General features: G+C 40.5%; 1 long non-coding RNA gene across 2 annotated transcripts; it reads right to left on the bottom strand.

Annotated features, from left to right (window-relative positions):
• Positions 1 to 6,636, bottom strand: LOC115194872 (uncharacterized). 2 transcript variants are annotated; one of them, XR_003878519.1, is made up of 5 exons: positions 6,529 to 6,636; positions 5,425 to 5,503; positions 1,193 to 1,324; positions 962 to 1,057; positions 1 to 118 (listed from the first exon to the last, which is right to left on the bottom strand). It is a non-coding gene; the product is annotated as an uncharacterized LOC115194872 (long non-coding RNA). The 2 variants fall into 2 exon arrangements; XR_003878518.1 differs by lacking the exon at positions 1 to 118 and adding an exon at positions 718 to 844.
• Between the last annotated feature and the right edge of the window lie 917 nt (positions 6,637 to 7,553).

Here is a 7,553-nt window from a genome sequence, read left to right as displayed (position 1 = left end):
AAACAATGGAATGATTTAGTGAAATGTGAAGATGTAGATTCAGTAAAGGGGTCTTTCATCCCTCTGTGGCCTGGAACAATTCTTCAGCCTCAGAGTAGCATGGTTCTGACTGTGGACTCTGTATATATTGGAATGACATTTTGATGTCTATGGAGGACCAAAGCTGCCATAGAGTTAAATGAATATATAAAGAGAAATCCACAAAAAAAGGAAATACTGACAGATTTGATTCCACAGTCAACGTCCTGCAATCAGAGTTAGGATGCTAATATTTGTAAACTCTTTCAGTTGTTTTCTGTGGGTGTCACTGAGTAACCTGATGCCCCATATCATGGACCCTAAGATCATAGGAGTAAAAAAAACAACCTTGCCTGTGCACGTGACTAACCCCACAACCCACTTCTAAACTGTCCATCTTTCTGATTTCCACCAATCAGAGTTAATGTCAGAGTGATTAGAGGGACAATAGAGTGCTGAGTACCAGGCAGTTAGCAAGTGTGGTAGGCTACTAATGACCATCACCAGCATCAGAGCTTGGAGAAGCCTAATTACTAAATGGTCACGTGGAATTTGACTGCCTTCATGTCCTGTAACCACCGGTGTGTGGGGGTAATACAGTCACCATAACAGCCCTACTCCTTCCTCCATTTCCCAGAACTGGACTGGTTCAGATAAATTGTTCAGCATATCACACCAACAATAAAGAAGCAAATCATCAACAGTTAAATCTCTGGATTTCTTTATTTATTTGTATGGAATGTGAATCAGTTCCTGTAGTACAGTAAAGAAAACTGTCAAAGTCTTTTCAACGTCTTCGTTCCAACATTTTTGTCTACGGCCACAGCTACAATTACAGACAAAAACAACAACAACATAAACATTAACATCCAGCTGCAAAGAAATAACATTTAGTGAATGAGTGAGAGTGTGTGTGTGTTTGTTTCTTTGTGTGTATATACACCTTGCTGGAACAGTTGCTAGCAGTTGATAGCAGTGCCTGGTGGGGTCTCCGTACCCTGGATCTTCTTTCCAGTACTGGTCACACACCAACAGTAACCTACCAGAAAAAGCCATGTTAAAAACCTGTTACAAATACAATATTTACACATTTTACTGTAACACATTGAATTGTCACATTCAACTGAATTGGAGAATTTACTGTGTGCTTCTGTGTATGTGCGTCAGTGGTAACCTGTAGAGCTCCAACATTGCTCAGGGGTGTATTGTCCATCGTCATCACAAGTCGGGATAAAGGCTCCAATTGGGCCATTTATCACGGCATCTCTAGCACGCTCACAGCGAGTCTTGTGTCGTATCATACCATCTGGATAAACAGGTAACATACATTGTAATGTTGACATAACATTGCTGGACATACATTCTGGATGCTTGGGCTGTCAATCTCAATCTTATACATCTCTGGATCAAGAGAAGTGGCAGGCGGTTAGAGAGTTGGGCCAGTTACTGAAAGATTGCTAGTTTGAATCCCTGAGATGAGAAGTTGAAATATCTGTCTATGTGCCCTTGAGCAAGGCACAACCTTAATTTATAGTGTCACAGCTGACCTTTTTAACCTCTCTAGGGTAAGTGGGATGAAATCGTCTATTCAACAGCCAGTGAAAAATCAGCGCACCACATTTAAAACCACAAAATGTCATAATTCAAAGTTCTCAAACATAGGACTAATTTACACCATTTTATAGATACACTTCTCCTGAATCGAACCACGTTGTCCGATTTCCAAAAGGCTTTACAGCGAAAGCAAAACATTAGATTATGTTAGGAGAGTACATCGACACAATAACCACACAGCCATTTTCTAAGCAACTAGCATGCATCACAAATACCCAAACCACAGCTAAATGAAGCACTAACCTTTGACGATCTTCATCAGATGACACTCCTAGGACATTATGTTATACAATACATGCATTTTTTTGTTCGATAAAGTTCATATTTATATATATAAAATCAGCATTTTACAGTGGCGCGTGACGTTCAGAAAATATTTTCCCTCCAATACTGTCGGTGAATCAACATCACTATGTACAAAAATACACGTCATAAACTTTGGTAAAATATTATACTATCATTCAAAGAATTATAGAATTAACATCTCGTGAATGCAACTGCATTGCCAGAATTCAAAATAACTTTACTGGGAAATCATGCTTTGCAATAATCTGAGCACTGCGCCCAGAAAAATACACTAGGCGATACAGATAGCCGCCATGTTGGAGTCATCTAAATTCATAAATAGTGTTAGAAATATTCACTTACCTTTGATGATCTTCATCAGAAGGCACTTCCATGAATCCCAGATACTCAACAAATGTTGTTTTGTTCGATAAAATCCATAATTTATGTGCAAATAGCTCCTTGTGGTTCGCGTGTTCAGTAGGCTACTCAAAATGTACGAAGCGCGCGGAAAATGTCACGACGAAAAGTAAAAACAAAATCTATTTACGTTCGTTCAAACATGTCAAACGTTGTATAGCATAAATCTTTAGGGCCTTTTTCAATCAGAACTTCAACAATATTCGAACCGGACCATTGCATTGTCTTATAAAACGCACGTCTATGTAGTGATGGCCCTCCCGTTGTAACCAACTTTCCAGGCTTCTCCTTTGGTCTGTGTTTACCGAAGAAGACTCAAAATGAACCCTAACTCACTGTGTGTTCGATTGGCAATGACTTGAAAGGACTACAAGCACCAGAATTCTCACTTTCTGCTTAGATTTTCTCAGGTTTTTGCCTGCCATATGACTTCTGTTATACTCAGACATCATTCAAATAGTTTTAGAAACTTCAGAGTGTTTTCTATCCAAATCTACTAATAATATGCATATTCTAGTTCCTGGGCCCGAGTAGTAGGCCGTTTAATTTGGGTACATTTTTCATCCGCCCGTGAAAATACTGCCCCCTACCCTAGTGAGGTTAAATATACTGAAGTATCAACATTAAATGTAATTGATCAAATATACTTAACCTGTTGGGGCTAGGGGGCAGTATTTGCACGGCCGGATAAAAAACGTACCCGATTTAAACTGTTTACTACTCTTGCCCAGAAACGAGAATATGCATATAATTAGTAGATTTGGATAGAAAACACTCTAAAGTTTCTAAAACTGTTTGAATGGTGTCTGTGAGTATAACAGAACTCATATGGCAGTCAAAACCCTGAGACAAATCCTAACAGGAAGTGGAAATCTGATGTGTGGAATCACATTCAAGCCTTTGCCTATGAAACACACAGGGACTGGTTACTCATTTAGCACTTCCTAAGGCTTCCACTCGATGTCAACAGTCTTTACAAAGTGGTTTGAGTCTTCTACGGTAAAAACTGACCAAACTAGAAGCCTGGAAACTTGGTCACAAGCGGAAGGCCATTACTACTATGGCGCGCATGCATGTGGGGACTGTTTTGTTCCGAAACGTTTTATAAGACAATGCAATTGTCCGCTTTGAATATTATTGAAGTTCTGATTGAAAAAGGCCCTAAAGATTTATGCTATACAATGTTTGACATGTTTGAACGAACGTAAATAGATTTTTTTTGTACTTTTAGTGGCGACATGTTCCGCGTGCTTCGTACATTTGGAGTAGCCTACAGAACGCGGAAACAACAAGGAGCTATTTCGACAAACCACCAGACCGAGCCTCCACTCCATTACGAGTTGGCTGAAGGTTTGACCATGCATTCCTCTTACTGAACTTTAACCTCTCTTGGGCAGGTGGCACCAAATCGTCCCACCTACGTAACAGCAAGTTGAATCCTGTGGCGCGATTTTCAAATACCTTAGAAATGCTATTATTTCAATTTCTCAAACATATGACTATTTTACAGCTATTTAAAGACAAGACTCTCATTAATCTAACCACACTGTCCGATTTCAAAAAGGCTTTACAACGAAAGCAAAACATTAGATTATGTCAGCAGAGTACCCAGCCAGAAATAATCAGACACCCATTTTTCAAGCTAGCATATAATGTCACAAAAACCCAGAAGACAGCTAAATGCAGCACTAACCTTTGATGATCTTCATCAGATGACACACCTAGGACATTATGTTATACAATACATGCATGTTTTGTTCAATCAAGTTCATATTTATATCAAAAACCAGCTATTACATTAGCATGTGACGTTCAGAACTAGCATACCCCCGCAAACTTCCGATGAATTTACTAACAATTTACTAAATTACTCACGATAAACGTTCACAAAAAGCATAACAATTATTTTAAGAATTATAGATACAGAACTCCTCTATGCACTCGATATGTCCGATTTTAAAATAGCTTTTCGGTGAAAGCACATTTTGCAATATTCTAAGTAGATAGCCCGGCATCACAGGGCTAGCTATTTAGACACCCACCAAGTTTAGCACTCACCAAAATCAGATTTACTATTAGAAAAGTTTGATTACCTTTCCTGTTCTTCGTCAGAATGCACTCCCAGGACTTCTACTTCAACAACAAATGTAGGTTTGGTCCCAAATAATCCATCTTTATATCCAAACAGCGGCGTTTTGTTTGTGCGTTCTAGACACTATCCCAATGGTAAATAAGGGTTACGCGCATGGCGCATAACGTGACAAAAAAAATCGAAATATTCCATTACCGTACTTCGAAGCATGTCAACCGCTGTTTAAAATCAATTTTTATGCAATTTATCTCGTAACAAAGCGATAATATTCCGACCGGGAATCTGTGTTTCGGTAAAAAGAGGGAAAAACAGAAAGGCGGGGGCGGCCAGTGCACGAGCATGAAGCCCTTTGTCCTCTGATAGACCACTTAGACCACTTGTGTTTCAGCCAGGGCTTTGAATTACGTCATTCAGGTTTTTCCCGGGCTCTGAGAGCCCATTGGAGCCGTAGGAAGTGTCACGTAACAGCAGAGGTCCTTTGTAATGAATAGAGATGACAAAGAAAGCCGATAAATGGTCAGACAGGGTACTTCCTGTACAGAATCTTCTCACGTTGTGGCCTGCCAAATGAGTTCTGTTATACTCACAGACACCATTCAAACAGTTTTAGAAACTTTGGAGTGTTTTCTCTCCAAAGCTAATAATTATATGCATATTCTAGTTTCTGTGCAGGACTAATAATCAGATTAAATCGGGTACGTTTTTTATCCAGCCGTAAAAATACTGCCCCCTAGCCATAAGAGGTTAACGTATGTAAACTTCTGACCCACTGGAATTGTGATATAATTCAGTGTAAGTGAAATAATCTGTCTGTAATAATATTTGGAATAATTACCTGTGTCATGCACGAAGTAGATGTCCTAACCGACTTGCCAAAACTATAGTTTGTTATCAAGAAATTTGTGGAGGGGTTGCAAAACGAGTTTTAATGACTCCGACATAAGTGTATGTAAACTTCCAACTTCAACTGTCAGTGTGAGGTATGTCACTCTTACCTATGGGAGCAAAGGTGTCTCCCAGAGCAAAAGCTGTGCTGACAAGCAGAATGATGGTCAATGCCACCATGGTGATAGTCTGGAGAGAGAGAGAGAGAGAGAGAGAAGTTGAGCATTCGAATCAGCTGTGCTTGTACTGGAATACTCCAAATCAGTGGAATGGCTGTGGGTACTAGAGGAGACGTTAGGAAATCCTGTGTTAGGTACATAACCTACTGTACAGCTGGGGGTACTAGAGGAGAGGTTAGGAAATCCTGTGTTAGGTACATAACATACTGTACAGCTGGGGGTACTAGAGGAGAGTGTCACGTTGTTATCAAGGAGACAGGAATGCATAATAGTTTTTTATTTATTTACCCAAATTACAGAGTACCATTTAAAGGCACGAGGACGAAGACCTAACAAACACGAATACAAAACACAGGGCTGAAACCCAAACAGAAGAGCGAGGTGTACCTTGAATAAATACACAGGACGAGACCAGATAACAAAAGCGCACAATCATACAACACGGGACAAGACCCGTAATCATCAGTGCACAAAACAAGCGGCACGAAAGCCAACACAACAAGGCACAGGTACTCACACGACCAACAACCAACGGACATTGGGACAATAATCGACAGCCCAATTGAGAACAAAGGGCACACTTATACAATTACTATTCAGGTGTGGGTAATGACACAGTTCAGTTCCTAGAGGCCGGTGACGTAGACCTTTGAAACTGGTGCACGGAAAGTGCAACAGTACCGGGGGGGTCCGTGACTGAGAGGTTAAGGAAACCCTGTGTTAGCTACAAAAATGATGCAACTGCTAAGGCAGCATTTTCTCAACTCGGTCCTGGTGATCCCAGGTATCATCTCTTCAACTACATACAATAGATTCACCTAGCACACAGGAACATGGATGCTTCCCAAATGGCTTCTTATCCCCTATGTAGTGCACTACTTTGGACCAGGGCCCACAGTGAACTAAATAGAGAATAGCTCAGGGCCACAAAGGTAATATGGACCCTTGTCTAAAGTAGCTCACTACATAAGGAATAGGAGGTCAGTTGGGACGCAGACAGGGACAGTATTAGATGAAGAGATGTAAAAATCTCACCTTCTGAAGTCTTCAGTTGTAGCTTTACTTCTTCAGAGATCTTCAAAGGTCTTCACTGGGTCTCTCTCTGTCCTGCCTGTGAGTTGAGTTCTATCTCTCCCTCCTCTCCTTTTTAAGGACCCGTCCAGTCAGACCCCTCCCTCTATTTTTCTCAATCTATCTCTCATCCTTCAAACCTCTGCATACTTTCTGTCCAGCCCAACACCTGCTGGACCTGTCCAACATCTACCGGTTTGACAGGGTTGGGGTCAATTCAAGGTGAAGGTATGCAACTTTTGTAACACATTCATGTGTTGCATATTGGGTCACAAGATGGTTATGAAGATTATCTTGAACACTGATGTCCTACTGAATGTTCTACTTAATTCTACCTAATTGAAGCTGATGAAGATGTAGTCTGAAGTGCATTATAATGTCTTGGAAACACAAATGACATTTCAGAAGGAGATAAATAATGAGGAGGAAAACCTTTTGTCATCATTGTGATGTCAGCAGATAGACTTTAGATGCAGCATAACGTTAACTATAAGCTCTGGAATGTTACATTCATTTTAATTAACTGCCAACCCTGCTGTCTGTCTTATTGACCTTTTGCCCCAGAATGTTGGGCATCTGATCGTAGAGCTCCAATGAATAGCAACTGTCGTCAAGTCCAACACCTTGGACAAGCTCATGTTTAAAACGCATGAAATCCATTGAGATGATTACAAAAAGGTAGAGTTTTCATTGAAAAATAAATAGTTCAAAATGGCTAAATATTTCAACAGTGCACCGGGGATACTTACTTCTGTGATTCCTGAAATGCCGTAGGACCAGCAGCATTCCTTTGTGAGGAGGAGAGAAGGTGGGAGAGGGTGAATAGCTAGCGTGCCTTTTCTTTGTGAGGGTCAAGCCGCTCTTTCACCAAACCTTGTCATCAAGGTGACTTTCTGTATTTCTGGAAGAACAGGACAATGGAATAGATGGATGAGTTGTGTCCCAAATAGAACCCTGTTCCCTATATAGTGGACTAGTTGTGACCCTAT

The sequence above is a fragment of the Salmo trutta genome, chromosome 5 (assembly GCF_901001165.1).
Source record: "Salmo trutta chromosome 5, fSalTru1.1, whole genome shotgun sequence".
Classification (NCBI taxonomy): Eukaryota; Metazoa; Chordata; class Actinopteri; order Salmoniformes; family Salmonidae; genus Salmo; species Salmo trutta.
This window is presented reverse-complemented; position numbering and strand designations above follow the sequence as displayed.